This window comes from Pseudophryne corroboree, unplaced genomic scaffold (assembly GCF_028390025.1).
Source record: "Pseudophryne corroboree isolate aPseCor3 unplaced genomic scaffold, aPseCor3.hap2 scaffold_364, whole genome shotgun sequence".
In the NCBI taxonomy this organism is placed as follows: Eukaryota; Metazoa; Chordata; class Amphibia; order Anura; family Myobatrachidae; genus Pseudophryne; species Pseudophryne corroboree.
The window spans coordinates 504861-530616 of NW_026970017.1; the positions used below are offsets into that span (position 1 = coordinate 504861).

The window sequence follows — 25756 nt, forward strand, 5'->3', positions numbered from 1 at the left end:
TACCCTTCTCCGCTAGGATTCGGTGTTCAACCGTCATGCCGTCGAACGTAACCGCGGTAAGTCTTGAAACACGCAGGGCCCCTACTGCAACAGGTCCTCTCTGAGAGGAAGAGGCCATGGATCTTCTGTGGGCATCCCCTGAAGATCTGAATACCAGGCCCTTCGAAGCCAATCTAAAACAATGAGTATTGTCAGTACTCTTTTCCGTCTAATGATTCCCAATATTTTTGAGATGAAAGGAAGGAGGAAGAAACACATAGACCGACTGAAACACCCATGGTGTCACCAGGGCGTCCACCGCCACTGCCTGAAGGTCCCTTGACCTGGCGCAATACCTCCAAAGCTTCTTGTTGAGGCGTGATGCCATCATGTCTATTTGAGGAAGCTCCCAACGACTTGTTATCTCTGCAAAAACTTCTTGATGAAGTCCCCACTCTCCTGGATGGAGATCGTGTCTGCTGAGGAAGACTGCTTCCCAGTTGTCCACCCCCAGAATGAATATTGCTGACAGAGCGTTAACGTGATTTTGTGCCCACCGCAGAATCCTGGTGGCTTCCGCCATTGCCACTCTGTTCTTTGTACCGCCTAGGCGGTTTACATGAGCCACAGCTGTGACGTTGTCTGATTGAATCAGAACCGGTAGGTCGCGAAGAAGACTCTCCGCTTGTCGTAGGCCTTTGTAACTGGCCCTTAATTCCAGTATGTATATGTGTAGGCAAGCCTCCTGGCTTGACCACCGTCCCTGAAAATACCTTCCTTGTGTGACTGCTCCCCATCCTCGGATGCTCGCGTCCGTGGTCGCCAGGACCTAGTCCTGAATGCCGAACGTGCGACCTTCTAGAAGATGAGCACTCTGCAGTCGTCCCAGGACAGACACCCTGGCCCTGGGGGACAGGGTCATCTTCTGATGTACTGGAAGGTGAGACCCGGACCACTTGTCCAGAAGGTCCCACTGAAAAGTCCTCGCCTGAAACCTGCCGAAGGGGGTGGCCTCGTAGGTCGCCACCATTTTCTCCAGTACTCGAGTGCACTGATGGACTGACACTCTTTTTTTTTTTTTTTTTTAACAGGTCTCTGACCCTGTTCTGGAGTTCCTGGGCTTTTTCCATTGGGAGAAAAACCCTCTCCTGTTCTGTGTCCAGAATCGTGCCTAAGAAAAACAGCTAAGTTGTTGAAACCAACTATGACTTTGGTAGATTTAGAATCCAGCCATGTTGCTGCAGCGCTCTCAGGGAGAACGACACGCTTTTCTGCAACTGTTCCTTTGATCTCGCTTGTATCAGGAGATCATCCAAGTACGGGATAATTGTGACTCCTTGCCTGCGCCGGAGTACCATCACTTCCGCCATTACCTTGGTGAAAACCCTTGGGGCCGTGGAAAGCCCGAACGGCAACATCTGAAATTGGAAATGACAGGCCTGTACAGCGAACCTCAGGTACGCTTGATGAGGAGGATAAATGGAGACATGAAGGTATGCATCCTTTATGTCTAGTGACACCATAAAATCCCCCCCTTCCAGGCTTTAGATCACTGCCCTGATCGATTCCCTCTTGAACTTGAACCCTGTTAAGTACAGGTTCAGGGATTTTAAATTGAGCATGGGTCTGACCGAGCCATCCGGTTTCGGTTGCCCCAAATAGGGTTGAATAGTACCCTTTTCCTTGCTGCATTAAGGGAACCTTGATAAACACTTGCTGTAGACATAGCTTTCGAATTGCAGCCCACACTATCTCCCTCTCTGGGGGATACTTTGGTAAAGCCGATTTGAAGAATCGTCGGGGAGGCACGTCTATGAATTCCAGCTTGTAACCATGGGACGCAATTTCCATCGCCCAAGGACCCACATCCGACTGAACCCAGACGTGGCTGAAGAGTCTAAGACAAGCCCCCACCGGAGAGGACTCCCTCAGTGGAGCCCCAGCGTCATGCGGTGGATTTAGTAGAAGCAGGGAGGGACTTCTGTTCCCGGGAACTGGCCATAGCAGGCATTCTTTTTCCCTCTACCCTTACCTCTGGCGAGGAAGGAAGAGCCCCGACCTCTTCTGGACTTATGAGACCGAGAGGACTGCATCTGATACTGCAGCGTTTTCTTTTGCTGTGGGGGAACATAAGGCAAAAAAGGTAGATTTACCCGCGGTAGCTGTTGAAACCAGGTCCGCGAGACCTTCCCCAATTAAAAGCTCACCCATGTAAGGCAAAATTTCCATATGCCTCCTTGAGTAGGCATCACCCGTTCATTGGCGGGTCCACAGCATATATAAGACTGCGTCTTTGATGTGACCTAAGGTCAATAAAATGGTATCCCTATCTAGGGTATCAATATCAGCTGACAAGATATCTGTCCAAGCTGCTACCGCGCTACAAACCCAAGCCGATGCTATTGCCGGTCCGAGCAAAGCCCCCTTATGTATAAATTGATGTTAAGGTAGTTTCCTGCCTGCGATCCGCCGGACCTTTTGGTGTCGCCGTGTCCGGGGACGGTAGGGCTACCTTTTTGGACAAGCGTGTTAAGGCCTTGTCGATCGTGGGTGATGATTCCCACCGTAACCTGTCCTTTGAGGGGAAAGGATACGCCATAATAAATCTTTTGGGAAACTGCAGTTTTTTGTCTGAAGTTTCCCCAGCATTTTCAAATAATATGGGGGAAACGTTACCTCAGGTTTCTTTACCTTAAACCTGTGTAGCCTCGTGTCAGGGACAGAGGAGTCATCTGTGATATGCAAAACATCATTTATTGCAATAATCAAATAATGAATACTTTTTGCCACCCTTGGGCGTAACCTTGCATCATTATAGTCGACACTGGAGTCAGAATCCGTGTCGGTATCAGTGTCTACTATTTGGGACAGGGGACGTTTTTGAGACCCTGAAGGGCCCTGTGACACAGTCACCTCCTTGGACTCTGCTTTGTCCAATCCCTTATGTAATGAATTTACATTTGAATTTAAAACATTCCACATGTCCGATCAATCAGGTGTCGGCGTTGCCGACGGAGACACCACAATCATCCGCTCCACCTCCTCCTTAGATGAGCCTTCCGCTTCAGACATGCCGACACACACGTACCGACACCACCCCACATACACAGGGATATTTTTATGGAGACAGATCCCCAATAAGGCCCTTTGGAGAGACAGAGAGAGAGAGTATGCCAGCACACACCCAGCGCCACTGACACCGGAAATAGACTTCCCAGATACAACAGCGCTTAATATAAATATAAACACATTATATACACTCACTGCTGCTAATAAGTGCCCCCCCCCCCCCCCCCTCTGTTTTGCCCTGTGTCTTCAGCAGGGGAGAGTTCGGGGAGCCAGCTCCAAGCTGTGGAGAAAATGAGAAAATGGCGCTTTCCGTGCTGAGAGACCAAGCTCCGCCCCCTCACCGGCGGGCTTCGGTCCCGCTCATTTTTACCATACTGGCGGGGGTTATGATATATAGTGCCTCTGTATCCTATATATGTATGTCTGCAGCCCTAGAGGTTTATTGCTGCCCCCCCTGAAGTCTTCTTTTCTTCTTATACTCACCCGGCTTCTATCTTCCAGCTCTGCGAGGAGGACGGCGGCGCGGCTCTGGGACGAATTGCGGGGTGAGACCTGCGTTCCGACTCCCTCTGTAGCTAATGGTGTCCAGTAGCCTAAGAAGCAGAGCCTATCACTTAAGTAGGTCTGCTTCTCTCTCCTCAGTCCCACGATGCAGGGAGCTTGTTGCCAGTAGTGCTCCCTGAAAATAAAAAACCTAACAAAATTATTTTTCAGAGAAACTCAGGAGAGCTCCCCTGTAATGTCCACCGCCACTGCCTGAGATCGGCCTGGAGCAATAACGCCGAAGCTTCTTGTTGAGACGAGAGGCCATCATGTCTACTTGGGGTAGACCCCAAAGATCTGTTACCTCCCTGAACACCTCCGGATGGAGGCCCCACTCTCCCGGATGGAGATCGTGTCTGCTGAGGAAGTCTGCTTCCCAGTTGTCTATTCCCGGAATGAAGATGGCTGACAGCGCCAACGCGTGCTTTTCCGTCCAGAGGAGTATTCTTGTGACCTCCGACATCGCCGCCCTGCTCTTCGTTCCGCCCTGTCGGTTTATGTAAGCCACTGTTGTTACGTTGTCCGACTGTACTTGAATGTCCCTGTTTCTTAGAGGAGGGGCCGCCTGAAGAAGACCGTTGTAGACGGCTCTTAGTTCCAGAATGTTGATGGGCAGGCCGACTTCCAGGCTTGACTATCTTCCCTGGAAGGTCACCCCTTAAATGACTGCTGCCCAGCCCCGGAGGCTCGCATCCGTCATTAGCAGGACCCAGTCCTGAATCCCGAACCTTCGGCCCTCCAGCTTGTGAGGCAATAGGAGCCACCATAGGAGTGAAATCCTCGCCCTTGGCGACAGATGTATTCTCTGATGCATGTGGAGGTGAGATCCCGACCACTTGTCCAGGAGGTCAGTTGGAAGGTCCGAGCATGAAACCTCCCGTACTGCAGAGCCTCGTAGGAGGCCACCATTTTTCCCAATAGGCAAATGCATTGATGAACCGACACCCGGGGTGGCTTCAAGACATCCTGGACCATGGATTGGATCACCAACGCCTTGTCCCATGGAAGGAACAGCCACTGTACTTCCATATCCAGGATCATTCCCAGAAACGACAATCTCGGTTTCAAATGTGACTTTGGAAAATTCTGAATCCAACCGTGACTCTGAAGCAGCCGTGTTGAGAGAACAATGGATTGGAGCAACCTTTCCCTGGACGATGCCCTTATCAGGAGATCGTCCAGATAAGGAATGATGTTTACACCCTGTTTTCGGAGTAGCATCATCATCTCCGCCATCACCTTGGTAAACACCCTCGGTGCTGTGGAGAGGCCCAATGGCAGAGCCTGGAACTGAAAATGACAGTCCAGAAATGTGAATCAGAGATAAGCCTGATGCGGCAGCCAGATCGGAGTGTGAAGGTACACATCCTTGATATCCAGGGATACCAGGAATACCCCTCTTCCAGACCTGCTATCGCCGCCCTGAGAGACTCCATCTTGAACTTGAACTCCTTTAGAAAGGGGTTCAACGATTTTAGATTCAGGATAGGCCTGACCGAACCATCCGGTTTCGGTACCACGAAAAGGTTTGAATAGTAACCCTTTGTCAACATGTGCGGTGGTACCGGCACAATGACTTGTGCCTCCACCAGCTTTTGGACAGCGTCCTGTAGCACTGTGCTGTCCTGCAACAGAGTTGGTAAGCCCGACCTGAAAAAACGATGAGGAGGGAGACTTTGAAATTCCAGCCTGTATCCCTGAGAGACAATATCTACCACCCAGGGATCCAGGCCGGACGAGACCCAGACCTGACTGAACTGAGTCTCGCTCCCACCGGCCCCACCTCCGGGCCCTCCCGTCCACCATCATGCAGAGGACTTAGGGGTACCTGATGCAGGCTTTTGTTATTGGGAACCTTCAGCGGCAGGTTTCTTGGACTTAACCTTACCTCGACCTGAAGAAGGTATTGGATGACTTGGCCTTCTGGTCTTGTTGGGCCGAAAGGACTGCTGCGTAGCTGAGGAGAATCTCTTCGGAGCAGGAGCTGCTGAGGTAAGATACAGAGACTTACCCGCTATAGCGGTAGAAATCCACGCCTCTAGGGCTTCCCCAAAGAGAGCCTGGCCTGTATAGGGTAGCAACTCCACACTTCTTCTGGATTCCGCGTCGGCCGACCACTGGCGGAGCTACAGTCCCCGACGAGCTGAAACAGATATGGAAGAAATTCCCGCAGCTATGGAACCCAGGTCTTTCATGGATTCTACCATGAAACCTGCAGAATCATGTATGTTGCGTAAATACAATGCAACCTCATCCCTATCCATCGTATCCAAATCCTCCATCAAGGCAGCCGACCACTTCACTATTGCCTTTGCAATCCATGCACTAGCAATAGTGGGACATAATATGGCCCCTGAAGCAGTGTACACTGATTTCAGAGTATTATCAATTTTCCTGTCTGTTGGCTCCTTTAAGGCGGTAGATCCCGGTAAAACCACCTTCTTTGAGAGTCTGGATACAGATGCGTCAACAATAGGCGGGTTTCCCCACTTTTTCCTATCCTTCTCAGGGAAAGGAAAAGCTACCAGAATCCTCTTAGGAATCTGAAACCTCTTTTCAGGGTTCACCCAGGCCTTTTCAAATATAGCATTCAGCTCTTGTGACGCAGGGAAGGTTAGCGAGGCTTTCTTGTTTTCAGTGAAGAAAGCCTCCTCAACCTGCTCAGGTGTGGTATCATTAACATTTAACACATCCCTGATAGCTTCTATCAACAACTGTACCCCCCTTGCGAGAGATGCGGACCCCCGCAATACATCCCCATCACCATCTCTAGTGTCAGAATTGGTATCCGTGTCGTCCTGTGTTACCTGCACAAGTGCACATTTGTGGGGGTATATTGTGGGGTGACCCGAAGTACCCGACAAGGGCCACACAGCCACCGAGGACTGCAATATCTGGGTTTCAGACTCATTACTGGCAACCCTGTCAGAAATCTGAGAAATCCAAGTCCTGATAGAGGAAAACCACTCTGGTTCCCTTGCTGGAATCTGTGCTAAACCAGTGCTAATCTGATTGCATGGAATGGAATCATCCTGAGAGGATAAATCCTCTGCAGCATATGACACTGTATCCCTGGACATTGCTGCTAGTGACCACCAAACACCACACACACACACACACACACACACACACACACACACACACACACACACACACACACACACACACACACACACACACACACACACACACACACACACACACACACACAATGGGGTAAGACAGAGTTTCCCCCCCAAGAATGGCAAGAGAGACAGAGATTGGAGCCAACCCACACCAGTGCCTAAACCAAGGAGAAAACCGCCTTTCCAGCGCTGACTTGTGCGCCTTAATAGGACACACAGTTAAGTAATTAGCCTCCCCTCCCTTCTACAACCCCCTGGTACCGTTACAGTAAACTGGAGCTGCTGTGGAGGGATCAGGATCTTCCTTGAGCTTGTCAGCATGCAGGAAAATGGCGCTGGAACACTGCAGGTCCGCTCTGAGGAGAAGCTCCGCCCCCTTCCCGGCGCTGTCTTCCCGTTCTTCTGAGTTTAAATTTGGTCTGAGGAGTTGTGCTGGCTGGGATCCCTGGGGCCCCGACAGGCTTACTGACCAAAAGTGAGGGGTAAGCGCTGGCCCAGGGCGCCCCTCACAGCGCCGCACAGTGTGCCTCTGGTACCGTCCGGAAGCGTGGTTAATACTGCGCTCCCTCCCCTGTTGCCGCCATCTTCACACCGGCTCCCCGCTTGCATGGGGGGTCAGTGACTAACTCACCACTTTCTTCAGCTCTGTAAGGGGTCAGCGGCATGCTACTGGGGTGAGCGGTTCCCCTGCGGCGGAGACCGATCAGCCCCTCTGGAGCTCAGTGTCCAGTCAGCAGAGTCAGTGGCTCAGACCCCGCAGGGCGGACACTGCTCCCCCCCTTAGTCCCACGCTGCAGGGAGGCTGTTGCCAGCAGCCTCCCTGTAAAATAAAAAACTGTAAAACTAAACTTTATTAGGAAAGCTCAGGAGAGCTCCCCTAGCTGTGACCGGCTCCTCCGGGCACATTTTCTAAACTAAGTCTGGTAGGAGGGGCATAGAGGGAGGAGCCAGCCCGCACTCTTAAACTCTTAAAGTGCCAATGGCTCCTGGTGGATCCGTCTATACCCCATGGTACTAATGTGGACCCCAGCATCCTCTAGGACGTTAGAGAAAATAAGTATAGCAACAAGTTTGTGAGTGGTATGGTAGGTCAACATTCATCATGTAGACCATTATGAAATGTCGACATGTTAGAATGCCGACATATAATCCCTGGTGGCCCAGTGGTGACATACCTGCTCCTCGTGGCTCCAGTGCAGCTTTCAGGTCACGTCAGGGTCAGACCTGAGATCCTGCAGCATTCTGGTATTTTGGTACCTAAACCTAATCTCCCCCCCCCCCCACCCCTGCAGTTAAACACCAACCTCTCACTGTAGCATAACTCTAACCCTCCCACAGCCTAACCCTAATGATGACAATATGAGTCAACACTTTGAGAATGCCGACATAACTAGTATCTACACTGTGGTGTTGTTATTATGAATGTCGACATTTCAACTGGTGACCCAAGACTGACCAGCAGGAGAATTCAAGCAGAAAAGGCTGTCCACACACCCACAGTGCCCAAACTTAACCTTCTCCAATAATCCTGAATTGCAAAAATATCTCCGCTGAAATACAATATTAGAGCGCTCGTATTTAGCAAGCTCCCCCCCACCCCCCCCATCCAACCCTAGGGGAGGAGCAAACTTGCATCCCCTTCAAAAACATATGCTTGGAGGTAAAAACTGGTGCAAGTGCACAAAAGTAGTGGCGCGATGACCCTAGAGCAGATGTACTAAAGCCCTATAGAGTGAAAAAGTGGAGAAAGATAAAGTACCAGCCAATCAGCTCCCAGTTGTAATTTTTTAGCCTGTAACATAACAGTTGTGAGCTGACTGTCTTGTAATTTAACTCTCATTTTAGCACTCTCCAAGGTTTAGTACATAACCCCCCCCCCCCCCCCCCCTTTCTGTAATGTGTCATATTACAATGAAATCAAGGAGATTAGTACATTGGAATGTATTAAAAAGGGAAAAAAACATGTAAAGAGACACAAGTCTACAGCACATACGATAATAACACTGTAAGATCACTACTACATCACTTACAGCTGGGGCGGGAAGACTATTGTACAATCCCTTTAATGCACAATATATCAATAACTCACGGATAACATTGAATGGTAACTGATTTTACACTGTAAATATTCTTTTATGCATGAAACATAAGGTGCAAATGTGTCACTATCTCCTGAGGATTGTATTGTTATAATACACAAATAATGTTAATGCACAGTACACATATTGGATAATGATACCATCACTTTATCAGCAGGCCTTATACCTATACCGTTATTCTAATCATGTGACTTCTACCATTATTAAATGTAATGCGGACTGGAGGTCATATATAATTACCCAGTAGTGACATCATCACTTCTGTATTAGGAATGTAAAACTATTCTGTAGCCAGTGACATTGGCCCTCATTCCGAGTTGATCGCTCGCTAGCTGCTTTTAGCAGCATTGCACATGCTAGGCCGCCGCCCTCTGGGAGTGTATCTTAGCTTAGCAGAATTGCGAATAAAAGATTAGCAGAATTGCTACTAAATAATTCATAGCAGTTTCTGAGTAGCTCCAGACCTACTCACAGATTGCGATCAGCTCAGTCCGTTTAGTTCCTGGTTTGACGTTACAAACACGCCCTGCGTTCTGCCAGCCACTCCCCCGTTTCTCCAGCTACTCCTGCGTTTTTCACGGGCACGCCTGCGTTTTTTAGCAAACGCCGGGAAAACGCTGAGTTGCCGCCCAGAAACGCCCCTTTCCTGTCAATCACTCAGCGATCATCAGAGCGACTAAAAAAGCGCTGCAAAGGCAACAGCAAATCTACTAAGTTTTTAGTTAAATAACTAAGTGCATGCGCCCTGCGTACCATGCGCATTTAGCAACTAATCGCAGCATAGCGAAAATCGGCAACGAGCGAACAACTCGGAATGACACCCATTATGCGTAATTCTACCCTCCCTTTGTAGATGCTGCATTTTTACTGAAAGTCATTTTGACCTAAACATCTCTCCTTATCCCGCTACCTGTTTTTTTTTTTCCACCTCAGCGTGATCATAAAATATATTTGTAAAGACAGTGGAGACAAATTAATTTATTTTGCATTGGGAACATTGTCACGCTTCCATAAAACTATTTTGACCTGTATTTTCAAAGCACTCCGGCGCTCTTAAATGTTCGCCATGCAAGGAAATTAAAAATTAATCTTTATTTTCATCTTGGGGTGAAGAAAAACGTTAATTCTCAATGCTGAAATTATATGGGTAATGGCTGGCTATAAATTCTGGGTTTCGCATGCAGCTAATCACAGCCGCCTCTACAGAGACACCTTTCATTTTTCCTCACGTCACTTTACTCCTGTAAAAAGGTAATTTATATGGCAATCTTTTTGCGTTATGATAATGTAAAATCTGCCTCATGAGACTGTAAAGACAGCAGCTGGGGAAGAGGGAAAAATATAGATTTTAACCCCTTTTAGGGCCAAGAACTAAGACATGGCCTTCCCCACAGCTATAGGATGCCGACTGTATAAATACATGTTTGTTTCCAACAATGGTGGTCATTCCGAGTTGTTCGCGAGCTAGCAGCCGTGCAAACGCTATGCCGCCGCACACTGGGAGTGTATCTTAGCTTAGCAGAAGTGCGAACGAAAGGATCGCAGAGCGACTACAAAGTATTTTTGTGCAGTTTCAGAGTAGCTCAAAACCTACTCAGCGCTTGCGATCACTTCAGACTGTTCAGTTCATGCTTTGACGTCACAAACACGCCCTGCGTTCGCCCAGCCACGCCTGCGTTTTTCCTGCCACGCCTGCGTTTATCCGAACACTCCCTGAAAACAGTCAGTTGCCACCCAGAAACGCTCACTTCATGTCAATCACTCTGCGGCAACCAGTGCGACTGAAATGCTTCGCTAGACCCTGTGTGAAACTACATAGTTCGTTGTAATAGTACGCTGCGTGTGCGCATTGCGCCGCATACGCATGGGCAGAAGTGAAGTTTTTTTGCCTCATCGCTGCACAGCGAACAAATGCAGCTAGCGATCAACTCGGAATGACCCTCAATATTGCTACAAAACGGGGTTTTCAGGGAGTCTCCCTAACAATGAGCATTTCCTTTACTTATTTTACAAATAAACAAAGATTTATTTATTTTTATAATGGGGGTAGGGGGGGGGGCATTCTTTCTTTGCACCCCAGATTCTGTGTAAGTAAAACTGCTGAAGGGCAGTAGAAGAGTGCTAGCTCAAGTGCCTGGAAAGGGGGTGCATGGAGAACTGCAATGGTGATGTAATTGGCTATGGCTATGTTATTTATTACCAGTTATTTATATAGCGCACACCTATTCCGCAGCGCTTTACAGAGAATATTCAGTCCATGCCCCAGTGGAGCTTACAATCTATATTCCCTACCACATGTACACACAGACACATTCACGCTAGGGTTAATTTTGTCGGGAGCCAATTAACCTACCAGTATATATTTGGATTGTGGGAGGAAACTGGAGCACCCGTAGGAAACCCACGCAAGTAGGGGGAGAATATACAAACTCCACACAGTTAGGGCCAGGGTGGGAATTGAACCCATGACCTCAGTGCTGTGATGCAGTAATGCTAACCATTACACCATCCGTACTGTTATGGCTTATTCTAGAACTAGGCTCGCTATATACATACCCGGCGAATGTCCGAATCTCCAGTCCAATTGTGGTGCTTCGTAGAGTGTCATTCCCGTTTTGCAGGGTGCACAGGAAGTTCTCCAACACAAAATAAAGGGGGATCTTTAAAACAAGGGGGCATCGCTGATTGCCATGTCAGTAGCCCCACATTTAGGAAAGTGCCTACAGCAATCATTTTTTACTGTTCTATGTTTGTGTACTTATTTCTTAGTGATCATTTTAATAAATGCTCCCAATAGAACACCAGTCTGCCCGCCCTTTATTCCCATGATTAAATCTGTTACTGTGTTTTATAACGGCACCTTTTGCAAGTTCGCGCCTAGAACCTTAATAATCTGTAAAAGTCACTTGGGGGGTATTCAATTGTTTGAAAAGTCAGTTGGGTGTGTTTTCCTGTCTAATAGACAGGGAAAAAAACAGACGCCCAACCGACTTTTCAAACATTTGAATCCCTCCCCTTAGTGTCTTGACTCTGAGCTGCACAGTGTCCACGGGGCTGAGTGAATATTTAGCTACTGTGCGTGTGTGACTCCCTAATAAATCGTACAGTTGCGCTTTAGATACACAGTATCAGAAGTGGCAGGCGGTGACTATTAAGGCGCACAAAAATGGTCCATTTCATGGGTCTGCTGCTGGCACGTTGCTAAAGTGTTTGCGCACACACCGACACTTCAGGACTCACACAGTAGGTCATACTCAGATGGAGGATCTGCACCTGCCACATGGTTGGTGAGGCTGATGCTGGCGTCAAGACACAATATTTGCGGCACCTCCAAACGCACAAGGTGTGTGTGTGTGTGTGTGTGTGGGGAGTGTTAGGGTTAGGCTTCGGGAGGGCAGAGTTGGGGTTAGATTGTGGAGGGTTTAGGGTTAGGCTGTGAGTGGGGACTGTTATGGTTAGGTCGCAGGGGGTGTATTAGGCTGTAGGTGGGGAGGGTTGGGTTGCAACGGGGGGAGCTTAGGCTGCCAAAGAGGACGGTTACGGTTAGGTTGCGGGGGGGGCTGGTTAGAGATAGGCAGCGCGAGGGGTGGGGTAGGGTTAGGCTGCGGAAGGGGTAGGTTGCGGGGGTGGGTGGCGGTGTTAGTCTGTGGGAGGAGACTGTTTTGGTTAGGTTGTTGTAGGATTAGGCTGCATGCAGGAGGGTTGGGTAGGCTGCCAAATAAGACGTCTAAGGTTATGTTGCAGGGGTCTGGTTAGGGTTAGGCAGCGGGAGGGTTGGGTTAGGGTGGTGGTTGGCCGTAGGATTGCAAGTGTTTTCACCATCGGGATCCTGTTGCCGGCATTCTGGCAGTCAGGACTGTAAACGCAGGGATTCCGTACCCAACCCAAGTCAGGCCCTTACTGTCACAACAGTGCACAAACCATTGCTCATACAAATAACAAAGCTATATAGCTCCCTCAAGCCTTATTATACCCTAACTCCACCCCTCTCATACACCAAAACCTGCACAACAGTAAAGGGTTAAGTAATATGTCAACTCATAAATGCGCCAAGAAAAGGAGAAGAGAAAAATAAAAAACACAAGTATGGAGAGAGACAAACCGCATCGGATGTGGCCTCTACAAGTGTCACCTACTGTATTGGTCCTGAATTGAGGAAGGACGGTAAGCCATTAATTGCTTGATAGTTTTGCTTTCTAAAATTAAACCCTCGCTGTGGCCAGCCAGCTGCGCAGCAGCAGAAGCAGGCCGCGAGCCTACAGTACGCCGAGTCAGCATGTAATATATTGTGTAACATCATTAAAACTGAGGACAACAGCGCACAACCTTAACTGACATGCAACAATACAGTGGAAGAGTACTCCGTTCTTGGTGATGGCTGCCAAGGGACGGTGGCACGCCGTCGGGATGGTAAGAACACGGGCACTTTGCAGACACCCCATATAGATGTGCAGGAAAATGGGCGATATTCTCTGGGTTGTGCACAGCGGCATATCACGAGAATACAATTCTCTGCAGCTAATCAATCATTTAGAATTTTTTAGGGTTTTTCATTTGGTATCAACTTCCATACAGTTGTATTTGGGATACAGTTAACCCTATATATGGCTAAGACTCCAAACTGCACATACAAGTCGGAGATCCATTGGGGGATGCGGCATAGCAGCATTCCTCTCGTTCTTTGGTGGTCATTCCGAGTTGTTCGCTCGCTAGCAGTTTTTAGCAGCCGTGCAAACGCTATGCCGCCTCCCACTGGGAGTGTATTTTAGCTTAGCAGAAGTGCGGACGGTTGTATCGCAGAGCGGCTACAAAATAATTTTGTGCAGTTTCAGAGTAGCTTCAGACCTACTCAGCGCTTGCGATCACTTCAGACTGTTCAGTTCCTGTTTTGACGTCACGAACACGCCCTGCGTTCGCCCAGCCACGCCTACATTTTTCCTGGCACGCCTGCGTTTTTTTCGAACACTCCCTGAAAACGGTCAGTTGACACCCAGAAACGCCCTCTACCTGTCAATCACTCTGCGGCCAGCAGTGCAACTGAAAAGCTTCGCTAGACCTTGTGTGAAACTACATTGTTCATTGTAATAGTACGACGCACGTGCGCATTGCGCCGCATACGCAGAAGTACCGTTTTTTTTGCCTGATCGCTGTGCAGCGAACGAAAGCAGTTAGCGATCAACTCGGAATGACCCCCTTTATGTTGGAATTCTTTGGTGTTTATTTATGAAGCATAGTGTTGTCAAAACCTGTGCTTCTGTTCATGTTTATAGAGCCGATATGTAAAATATTGCGCATAAACACGATCAGCAGCATATAGGATATTGTCCTCTGAGTTAGGAAACGCTACTGCAGGTGCCATATACATAGATGTACAGTTATATTTTGCTTAAAAGCACAACTGGATACCCATTATCGCCCCCCCCCCCCCCACTGGCACCAAATGCAGGGAATTCGACCAGCGTCCCTGCCTGTCACCGTGCAGTAACCCCCACGTTCATTCATTGTAAGTGATAAGTTGGAAGAGTGTCACTTTTCTTGCAGAACAGTATCTGAGAGCGTTTGCTGCTGGTCCTGTGCACACTGCGTTTGGATCAGCTTTTCGTTTGCCTTAAGGTTCCCATGCACTGCTTGGCTTGGTGCCACACATTGGCAAACGTATTTCATCACTGCCCAACAAGACGTTTCTTGGGGGTACATCATATCTGATAGTTCAATCTGATTGGCTACACTTCTGCTTGTCCCCAGATTTAGCGGAAAGGCCTGGTTGGACATAGGCGCAGTTACTTTTTAGGTTTACCAGTGGAATCCTATATTTACCCAAGAGCATCACCTGCTGATAGGCCTTTCCATGCTGTCCTTATTATTCCATGATATCTGTCTGGTCACCCAATGTTCTGAATAGGTTTGGTAGCCTTGTCCTCTGCACACGTTCCAGGACCATACAGTGTGAACCCATTTCATTCTTAAATCAACTTATACACCCTTCACACCGCACAAATAACCCGGTATTGATCCGATATATTGCTGGGTCGACACGGGTCACTGTGGGGTGTGAAAGGGGCCATGACGAATTCCCGGGTCTACACCTGACCCGGGAATAAAGCAGTGTTATTCCCGGGTTAAATACCAGGTCAGGTGCAATGTGAATGGGTTGTTGGGTCGATGCGACCAGGGACCTGTTCACTGCATAGGGATAGGCGGCGTGGAGATGATTTCATCTCCCAGCGCTGCATCTACACCCACCCCCGATGACGCCGCAGTCCCCGCGCCCGATGGCAACCCGATCCAACATATTGCCGGGTCAGGGAAGCCAGCGTCAGAGTCCAATGCCAGTCGCACCGGGAAGGACACATTTCCAATTCCCGGGTGCAACCCGGCATTTGCGATGTGAAAGCAATATAAATGACATAATATTACATAGACAGGAAGTGATCATGTTGCAAATAGAAGTCCAAGCTCCACTGAAATCCCCACTGAAATCTATACTTCTAGTGACATGGGCAAGGAGGCAAAGTTCTTACACCAACTAGAAATGGACTAGGTGTGCCTGCCTGACCTACCAATTTACCGATAACCCTTTACTTCCCCCTTTAAATTAGGCAATAGTACCAAAAACCTAAAAAACACACAACTCCCCCCCTCCCCCTGGTGTTGACGTCACATGCAGCTGCTGCAACCCAGACAGCGATGGGTAGCTCCCTGACAGCGCGCAGGAGCTATGCTGGGAGGGAGCTACTCTTCTGGTGCAAAAGCATCACCGCCGTGCAATGCTTTTGTACCTGTGCGGGGGGGAGGGGAGCCAGTCATGTGGGGCGTCCCCCCACGTCTGTGAAAGTCATCGTAATGTACTAAATTTAGCACAGCACATCTACGATCAAGTCTGAATTACCCCCACAGACCTCTCTGTTGGGCTTCCATTTGTAAACTGTGCCCAAGGTAAGACATTTTGGATCAAAAGGTCTGCAATTAGCTGCGGGTAGCAGGCAGCCTCCTTCTGAATGGTGACACTCTTCACCTACTTTCCAAGCCGGCACTTTACACACAAATGCCATCATAAAAAGGATGTAATTATTTTCATTTTTGAAGTTCTCTTCTAATGAGAAGCTTTTTCCTGCGGCATGTCTGTTTCATGTAATGCTACCATCTGAATTGTGCAGCAGTGTGGCATCAGCGATAAGACGCTGGCATTTTTACATTCAGCCAGCTCTAATTTGGAACCAGGGGGACGTGGCAGTGTCCAGCCCCCCATGAGCTTACACTCTAATGCTACGTGAAGCACGATCAGGGGAATATACATGTAATTAGTAATTGCCCAGCCTGCTCAAGGTTTAGCGTCTTGGAAATCATTTCCAGTGTATTATGTCATATTCGAAGAGCACCAAACGGCAGCTGTCATTAAATACATTTTACTAGTGCAGCCTCCTCCGGAATGACTGGAGTGTGCGGTGTCTAGAGTTAATATAAAACCCACTTTAATACTGCAAAAACAACTTACCGCTTATTATTATACTCCAAAACAAACAAAGTTTGCCTAAACACACTCGCAGACGCACAATCCATGCTCAAGCATCAATGAAAACAGCTCTCCACATCAATGACGCATTCACAATCACCCAATAGCAAGCGATTTGCTGCTAGCAGAGGCGGTCAGCAGAATGTGCTATTTGCATCTAACTACAATTAGTAGTTTCTCAGGTGCAAATGGAAATTTTTCCCTGGTCTACATGTAATTTGATTAACAGAATTAAGACCTCATTCAGTAAGGATTGCAAATTCTAATTTCTTTACGCACGCTGGGGTCCGCCCATCGCAGGACAAAGCCGTCCTGCATGCGGAACGCCGCCTCCCCCCCTCTTTGTTAGCAGAAATTAAGGTTGCTTCCTGCCGGTGCAGCTTAGCTGCGCCCGTAGGAGGCCCGCCGCCATCTTACTGATCACGGCGGCTGCGTGTGACGTCACGCAGCCGCCACGATCACGCCCACGCTCCACCGTTTCAACAACGCCGCTACCGTTTGCCCGTCTCCGCAACACTCTGTCTAGGAAACGGAGCGTTGCCGCCCCCACCCCCGCCTCCTTGACAAGCAGGGGTGTTCGCATTTTCTGCGGCAAAATGTTCCAATAATACATATATATCTGATGTTACACTCTATTATATAATTTAATACAAAATGATGCTAAACACGTTTTGTCTATGTGTTGTATGAATATGTTGTATATGTCTTTGTGGCTTCTCTGTGCGAATGCGTATGCTACCGTATATGCGCAAAACGCACGAACAGATACCCATCTGTTTGGAGTTTGTATGTGGTGTGTATGTAATATTTTTGACTTCGACAAAACACACACACTAGGGTTCATTTTTTTTCGGGAGCCAATTAACATACCAGGTTTTTTTTGGAGTGTGGGAGGAAACCCACGCAATTGCGGGAAGAATATACAAACTCCACACAGTTAGGGCCATGGTGAGAATAGTTGATGTTAAAACAGCCCTATCACGCCCATCTATGTGCAGGCAGGTGTAAGTGTCTGCATTTGTGTACAAGCAATAGCTGCAGGAGCAGTGCGAATACAAGCAGAACATGCTAACCCAACTCCCACAGTGCCCTCTGTGTACCATCTATGCCACAGTGCCCTCTGTGTACCGTCTATGCCACAGTGCCCTCTGCGTACCGTCTATGCCACAGTGCCCTCTGTGTACCATCTATGCCACAGTGCCCTCTGTGTACCGTCTAGGCCACAGTGCCCTCTGTGTACCGTCTATGCCACAGTGCCCTCTGTGTACCGTCTATGCCACAGTGCCCTCTGTGTACCGTCTATGCCACAGTGCCCTCTGTGTACCGTCTATGCCACAGTGCCCTCTGTGTCCTGTCTATGCCACAGTGCCCTCTGTGTACCATCTATGCCACAGTGCCCTCTGCGTACCGTCTATGTCTATGCCATAGTGCCCTCTGTGTACCGTCTATGCCACAGTGCCCTCTGTGTACCGTCTATGCCAGGGTGCCCTTTATGTACCATCTATGCCAGGGTGCCCTTTGTACTGTCTATGCCACAGTGCCCTTTGTGTACCGTCTATGCCATAGTGCCCTCTGTGTACCGTCTATGCCACAGTGCCCTCTGTGTACCGTCTATGCCACAGTGCCCTGTGTACCGTCTATGCCACAGTGCCCTCTGTGTACTGTCTATGCCACAGTGCCCTCTGTGTACCATCTATGCCACAGTGCCCTCTGTGTACCATCTATGCCAGTGCCCTCTGTGTACCATCTATGCCACAGTGCCCTCTGTGTCCTGTCTATGCCACAGTGCCCTCTGTGTACCGTCTATGCCACAGTGCCCTCTGTGTACCGTCTATGCCAGGGTGCCCTTTATGTACCGTCTATGCCAGGGTGCCCTGTGTACTGTCTATGCCACAGTGCCCTCTGTGTACCGTCTATGTCAGGGTGCCCTCTGTGTACCATCTATGCCACAGTGCCCTCTGTGTACCATCTATGCCACAGTGCCCTCTGTGTACCGTCTATGCCACAGTGCCCTGTGTACCGTCTATGCCACAGTGCCCTCTGTGTACTGTCTATGCCACAGTGCCCTCTGTGTACCATCTATGCCACAGTGCCCTCTGTGTACCGTCTATGCCACAGTGCCCTCTGTGTACCATCTATGCCACAGTGCCCTCTGTGTCCTGTCTATGCCACAGTGCCCTCTGTGTACCGTCTATGCCACAGTGCCCTCTGTGTACCGTCTATGCCAGGGTGCCCTTTATGTACCGTCTATGCCAGGGTGCCCTGTGTACTGTCTATGCCACAGTGCCCTCTGTGTACCGTCTATGTCAGGGTGCCCTCTGTGTACCATCTATGCCACAGTGCCCTCTGTGTACCATCTATGCCACAGTGCCCTGTGTACCGTCTATGCCACAGTGCCCTCTGTGTACCATCTATGCCACAGTGCCCTCTGTGTACCATCTATGCCACAGTGCCCTCTGTGTACTGTCTATGCCACAGTGCCCTCTGTGTACCATCTATGCCACAGTGCCCTCTGTGTACTGTCTATGCCACAGTGCCCTCTGTGTACCGTCTATGCCACAGTGCCCTCTGTGTACCGTCTATGCCAGGGTGCCCTTTATGTACCATCTATGCCAGGATGCCCTGTGTACTGTCTATGCCACAGTGCCCTTTGTGTACCGTCTATGTCAGGGTGCCCTCTGTGTACCATCTATGCCACAGTGCCCTCTGTGTAACGTCTATGCCACAGTGCCCTCTGTGTACAGTCTATGCCATAGTGCCCTCTGTGTACCGTCTATGCCAGGGTGCCCTCTGTGTACTGTCTATTCCACAGTGCCCTGTGTATACCGTCTATGCCACAGTGCCCTCTGTGTACCATCTATGCCACAGTGCCCTCTGTGTACTGTCTATGCCACAGTGCCCTCTGTGTACCGTCTATGCCAGGGTGCCCTCTGCGTACTGTCTATGCCACAGTGCCCTCTGTGTACCGTCTATGCCTCGGTGGATCTGTGAGTCAAGGACTTTTGCATACACGAATAACTAATATCCTTAATGTGTAGCATGGAGTACATTATATAAAACATATATATTTGCACCGAATGGCTCGTTTATTACAAACACAAAACAAAAAAACTACTTAACAGTAAATGGCCCCCAACCAAACACTGTGTTATGGCATAAAAATGTGTCACGGTAAAGTTGCTTCTCTTACCTGTTGCCTGATATACACACCATACATCGGGAAACAGGTAAGTGAAGCAACTTTACTGTGACACTTGAGTCCTTCCCACACACACACTTAATGTTCTCTGATGACTTCCTGTAGGTAAAGAGGAAAATACAGAAGACTCTTGTGTGGGTGCACTCTTTTTTTATGTATATGTTAATATGAAGATATTAAGACATAACTTTTATTTTTAATTATTCTAAGAAAAAATCCACACTTGTGTTATCCACCACAATTAATTCTGTATTGCTACATACAATTATGATTCAGCCCACCAGCTTCTCTGAAAGATGCCATATCTGTTGATGTGACTGATCAAACTGTACAGGTTGGGGTGTGTATAGGCCACAACCAGTGTTACAATCTTTAAAGAAAATTGGAAATGTTCTGGTTAGTCTATATTGGTAGACTCCAGGAGGGATGTAGACACTATTGCTCTACATCCTGTTCCTATCCAACCAGCACAAGCTCTGCTTGTATTAATAGGACCTCAGAGGGTCAATGTACCAAGATGTTAGGAGGAGTATAGATCCTTATTGGTATTGGACCAATTGAATCTATGACATATCAAAAGAGACGGTACGGAAGGTGAGCAAAAGAAATGATTGAAGGAGAAAGTGGTGATCCTGCTGTTGGTTTAGAGTCGAGAAGGTCACGAATTACAACACCGGGTATTCTCTGGGGGTCACCCTCACAGATACTGACCCAGCCCACCACCGTTTTGCTTCCAAGATCGGACGAGATCGGGCTCTGTCAGTGGGGTATGGTAGTAATTTCTCGGGCCTCCTTGTGGCCAACTCACCAATGAGAGTGCACCTGAATTGAGGGAGGGGAAAAAAGGTTTAGGGTGAGGGAGACAGAAATAATGGGCGGATCTGCTGTCTATGTTAGGCACAGGATAAACCTGTGGATCATGGATGAGAGTCCGCAGATGTATAAGGAGGAAAGGGAGGAAAGGAACAAAGAGAGAGAGGGGGAAGAGAGAAGAGGAGACTGAGTGAAAAGATGATGACAGATATCCTCTGGTATCAAATACAGAATTATCAAAATTGTCAGCAACTAGGTATAGGTCAGATTGACTGGCAATACATTCCGTGGTCACTTTGATTCAGAACAATATATAGATATCAAATTGGTATCACAACCAGAATGTCATCAAAAATTATATATGAATAAGAATAATTAAACATAGGCCAGATTAACTGGCAATACTGTGTATATTCCGTGATCACTCTGTTTGGAAAAATAAGTATTTATATTCTCCTCAGTGCTATTATTCTATATAGACCAGCATACACATAACAGTAATATTGTTGGTAATTCTGTTGAGTATAGTGGTTTTGATGCTGGGATTTAAAGAAAGCAAAAAGTAATAATGCCGAAGAAAAGAAGGAAAAACAACATTTTTAGAAGAAAAAAACAGAAAAAAAGAAATATTGAGAATTTCCTTTAAATGGTTATTCTGGGTATGACAATCATAGTCCAGATCCCTGGACTGCCCTGCTCAGGGCCAAGAAAAAAAATATATATAAAAGGTAATAACAATAACAAATCATCACGTATTGCTGAATTGCTGTGTAGGTATAGAAATTCCCAGAAAATTGATAGAAAAAGTGTACCGGTCCCTGCCCAGGTCCCTGGGTCAGTTACTAAATAACAGGATGCAATATGTACTCCTCAGGTCCTTAGTTCATGTTGAAATTATTCATACAGGAATACTGGAATAGGTCATGCTGGAACTAGGATAGGACATGCTGGAATACGGGGGTCCAGCATGTCCTATCCTAGTTCCAGCATGACCTATTCCAGTATTCCTGTATGAATAATTTCAACATGAACTAAGGACCTGAGGAGTACATATTGCATCCTGTTATTTAGTAACTGACCCAGGGACCTGGGCAGGGACCGGTACACTTTTTCTATCAATTTTCTGGGAATTTCTATACCTACACAGCAATTCAGCAATACGTGATGATTTGTTATTTTTATTACCTTTTATATATATTTTATTCTTGGCCCTGAGCAGGGCAGTCCAAGGATCTGGACTATGATTGTCATACCCAGAATAACCATTTAAAGGAAATTCTCAATATTTCTTTTTTTCTGTTTTTTTTCTTCTAAAAATGTTGTTTTTCCTTCTTTTCTTCGGCATTATTACTTTTTGCTCTCTTTAAATCCCAGCATCAAAACCACTATACTCAACAGAATTACCAACAATATTACTGTTATGTTTATGCTGGTCTATATAGAATAATAGCACTTAGGAGAATACAAATACTTATTTTTCCAAACAGAGTGATCACGGAATATACACAGTATTGCCAGTTAATCTGGCCTATGTTCAAATTATTCTTATTCATATATATTTTTTTGATGACATTCTGGTTGTGATACCAATTTGATATCTATATATTGTTCTGAATCAAAGTGACCACGGAATGTATTGCCAGTCAATCTGACCTATACCTAGTTGCTGACAATTTTGATAATTCTGTATTTGATACCAGAGGATATCTGTCATCATCTTTTCACTCAGTCTCCTCTTCTCTCTTCCCCCTCTCTCTCTTTGTTCCTTTCCTCCCTTTCCTCCTTATACATCTGCGGACTCTCATCCATGATCCACAGGTTTATCCTGTGCCTAACATAGACAGCAGATCCGCCAATTATTTCTGTCTCCCTCACCCTAAACCTTTTTTCCCCTCCCTCAATTCAGGTGCACTCTCATTGGTGAGTCGGCCACAAGGAGGCCCGAGAAATTACTACCATACCCCACTGACAGAGCCCGATCTCGTCCGATCTTGGAAGCAAAACGGTGGTGGGCTGGGTCAGTATCTGTGAGGGTGACCCCCAGAGAATACCCGGTGTTGTAATTCGTGACCTTCTCGACTCTAAACCAACAGCAGGATCACCACTTTCTCCTTCAATCATTTCTTTTGCTCACCTTCCGTACCGTCTCTTTTGATATGTCATAGATTCAATTGGTCCAATACCAATAAGGATCTATACTCCTCCTAACATCTTGGTACATTGACCCTCTGAGGTCCTATTAATACATGCAGAGCTTGTGCTGGTTGGATAGGAACAGGATGTAGAGCAATAGTGTCTACATCCCTCCTGGAGTCTACCAATATAGACTAACCAGAACATTTCCAATTTTCTTTAAAGATTGTAACACTGGTTGTGGCCTATACACACCCCAACCTGTACAGTTTGATCAGTCACATCAACAGATATGGCATCTTTCAGAGAAGCTGGTGGGCTGAATCATAATTGTATGTAGCAATACAGAATTAATTGTGGTGGATAACACAAGTGTGGATTTTTTCTTAGAATAATTAAAAATAAAAGTTATGTCTTAATATCTTCATATTAACATATACATAAAAAAAGAGTGCACCCACACAAGAGTCTTCTGTATTTTCCTCTTTTCCTAGTTTGTTTCTGACTCTGGGTGCACCACCAGACCCTTTAATTACAACACGAATCATACGTGTATATTAGATGTTATACTGGTACTGTAGTATTATTATTATTATGAATTATCTCTTGGAACCTTCAGAATACTGGTGTGGAATCACGTCTACTTTGTGAGAGACTTCCTGTAGGTGGCAGCCTCGGACTTAGCAAATTGCTGTGTCCCTAAAAGGACAGTGGCATCAGATCAGTCCCATGCAGAGCAGCTACAAGAGTAAGAGGTGGAAGTGGACACAAATTGCTAGTAACTATCTTAATTGGATTTAAATCTACTCCCCGGATTCTAGGTTTCATCTAGCTTCGAGGTATGAAGTATCATCTGAGTGTCACTCAGTTACACCACTATAACTATTGGCAGTGATGAGTGAATATTTTGCAGCACTGCATTGCTTCTAAATGTTTCCCACAAGGACATCCTTTACACTACCACCACCAGCATCAGATGCAACAGCTGCCATGACTCTGTCCACATCCCAATCCTCCCCAAGACATGCAACACCAGGAACCAAGATGAAATCATTCAGACTAGTCAACGTTTTCCTAATTATTCAGTGTTTGTGCTAGGTAATTTCTCAGCCACATGCGTTTTTACGTTTTGTCCAGCTTGGACTGCCCGCTACAATCATGCTTCTTTGTAAAGCACACATCAATGGCCCTCATTCCGAGTTGTTCGCTCGCAAGCTGCTTTTAGCAGCATTGCACACGCTAAGCCGCCGCCCTCTGGGAGTGTATCTTAGCTTAGCAAAATTGCAAACGAAAGATTCTCAAAATTGCGAATAGAAATTTCTTTGCAGTTTCTGATAGCTCGACACTTACTCTGCCACTGCGATCAGTTCAGTCAGTTTCGTTCCTGGTTTGACGTCACAAACACACCCAGCGTTCGCCCAGACACCTCCGTTTCTCCAGCCACTCCCGCGTTTTTCCCAGAAACAGCAGCGTTTTTTCACACACTCCCATAAAACGGCCAGTTTCCGCCCAGAAACACCCACTTCCTGTCAATCACATTACGATCACCAGAACGAAGAAAAAACCTTGTTATGCCGTGAGTAAAATACCAAACTTCTTAGCAAATTTACTTGGCGCAGTCGCAGTGCGAACATTGCGCATGCGCAATTAGCGGAAAATCGCAGCGATGCGAAGAAAATTACCGAGCGAACAACTCGGAATGACCACCCATGTCTGCTGACTGTTGTCAGTAAATCTAGTGTTTCAAGGCGGTTTAAAACTTACAGCCAAAAGGATATGTGTCAATGAAATGGAAAATGCATCACGAACGGACAAATTGCTATTTCCCCTGATAAAAAAAGCCACGACTTGCAAAGAGGCTTATCAGCTGGCGATAAATTGATTGAGTCTTCAGCAGTGCAGATCAGACTTGCGTTCCTGATGGTTTGCATATAACGCCGATCTTGAGAGATGTGCGCAATGCGCGGATCTATGTGTGCGAGATCACACTCAGTGCCCCCAAGCCGCTGCAGGTCACCATTTGTGGGTCGCATGAAAGTGACGACAGTGAGCGTTTTGACAAAACAGGGGTGTCACCCTCGTTTTGTAGGCGTGCTGAAGCCAGGGTCTGCACCTTCTAACACTGATTTCTAGGCCCAGCAGCGTGAAAACACCTGCCATCCTGGGAGTTACTCAGATGCCCGATGCTTATGCAGATGATTTGACGCTGCGCCCAGCGGATCACAGAAGCCAGCAGCAGGCGTCTATTTGAACAGGATAACATTAATAGTCGTCACACTAGGCTGTTTTAGCACAGCGCCCTACCCGATTTTTAAAGGGCAAAATGCACCCTGCTAAAACAGCCTGCCTCCGCCGCGTGAATAGATATTTTGCTCATTAAAAGGAGAGCTTGGGGGAAGCCCAGCACCTTTTGTAGGTGGCGCCGGTCTGCCGCACCCCCTCCCTGGCCAATTGTGCCACCTTTTCATGCTTCACCGGCACTTCAGCGCCCTGCCCTCCACAAACCCAGGGGGGGGGGGGGGGGGACACTAATTAACACACGTTCACAGTAGCAGAATCAGCCAGTTAGTTCTGAAATCTGCAGGTTGTGGTTGGGTGTCAATTGGAACCCATGCAGGGCAAAAAGAAAGAAAACAAAAGTTTTGATCACTTAAAACACATTACATACGCTGCTGGGAACTGGGACAAAAAAAATCATTCCACTGGGAAAAAAATTATTTAATTTCCGGTTTCTGAAATGGAAGTTTAGACCACTGATGATAGCCTAGAGTGGCATATATTAAATAGTTGTGAGTGGACTATCCCTTACGCTCTATAATGGAGAACCATAAGTGCAACAAATCTGTCCAATAAGTTTATCCAACTTACCACTACATCTAGGTACAAACTGTTATACTGACTAATAACGTGAGCTGCACACTGGATGTGATCCAGGAACAAGTAGCATAAAACTAAATGCTTCATTAATAAACACAGCATAATACTCACATCATGGATAAACATTAGAAATTCAAAATACTTTTTTGCAATTAAAAATACATAAAATGTGGAAGAATAAGCAAAGCATCACAAAATAATGTATTTATTTTATTTATAATTGATAAACCTGAAAATAAAGCATAAAATAACATACAGAGCTCTCTATCACCCTGCTTGCTACGCGTTTCACAGCATCCAGCCTCTTCTTCAGGCAATGGAGAATGAATGAGCAAAATGTTGATGTGAGGTAGGCCTGATTGCTTGTGTAGTACAGACAAAGCTTTTTTAATTTATTTTGTATTTA

General features: G+C 47.1%; 2 pseudogenes; one reads left to right on the forward strand and one right to left on the reverse strand.

The window, feature by feature from the left end:
• Positions 1-20189: 20189 nt before the first annotated feature.
• LOC135020954 (5S ribosomal RNA) lies at positions 20190-20308 on the reverse strand (annotated as a pseudogene).
• Positions 20309-22287: 1979 nt separating this feature from the next.
• On the forward strand, positions 22288-22406 carry LOC135021012 (5S ribosomal RNA; annotated as a pseudogene).
• Positions 22407-25756: the final 3350 nt, after the last annotated feature.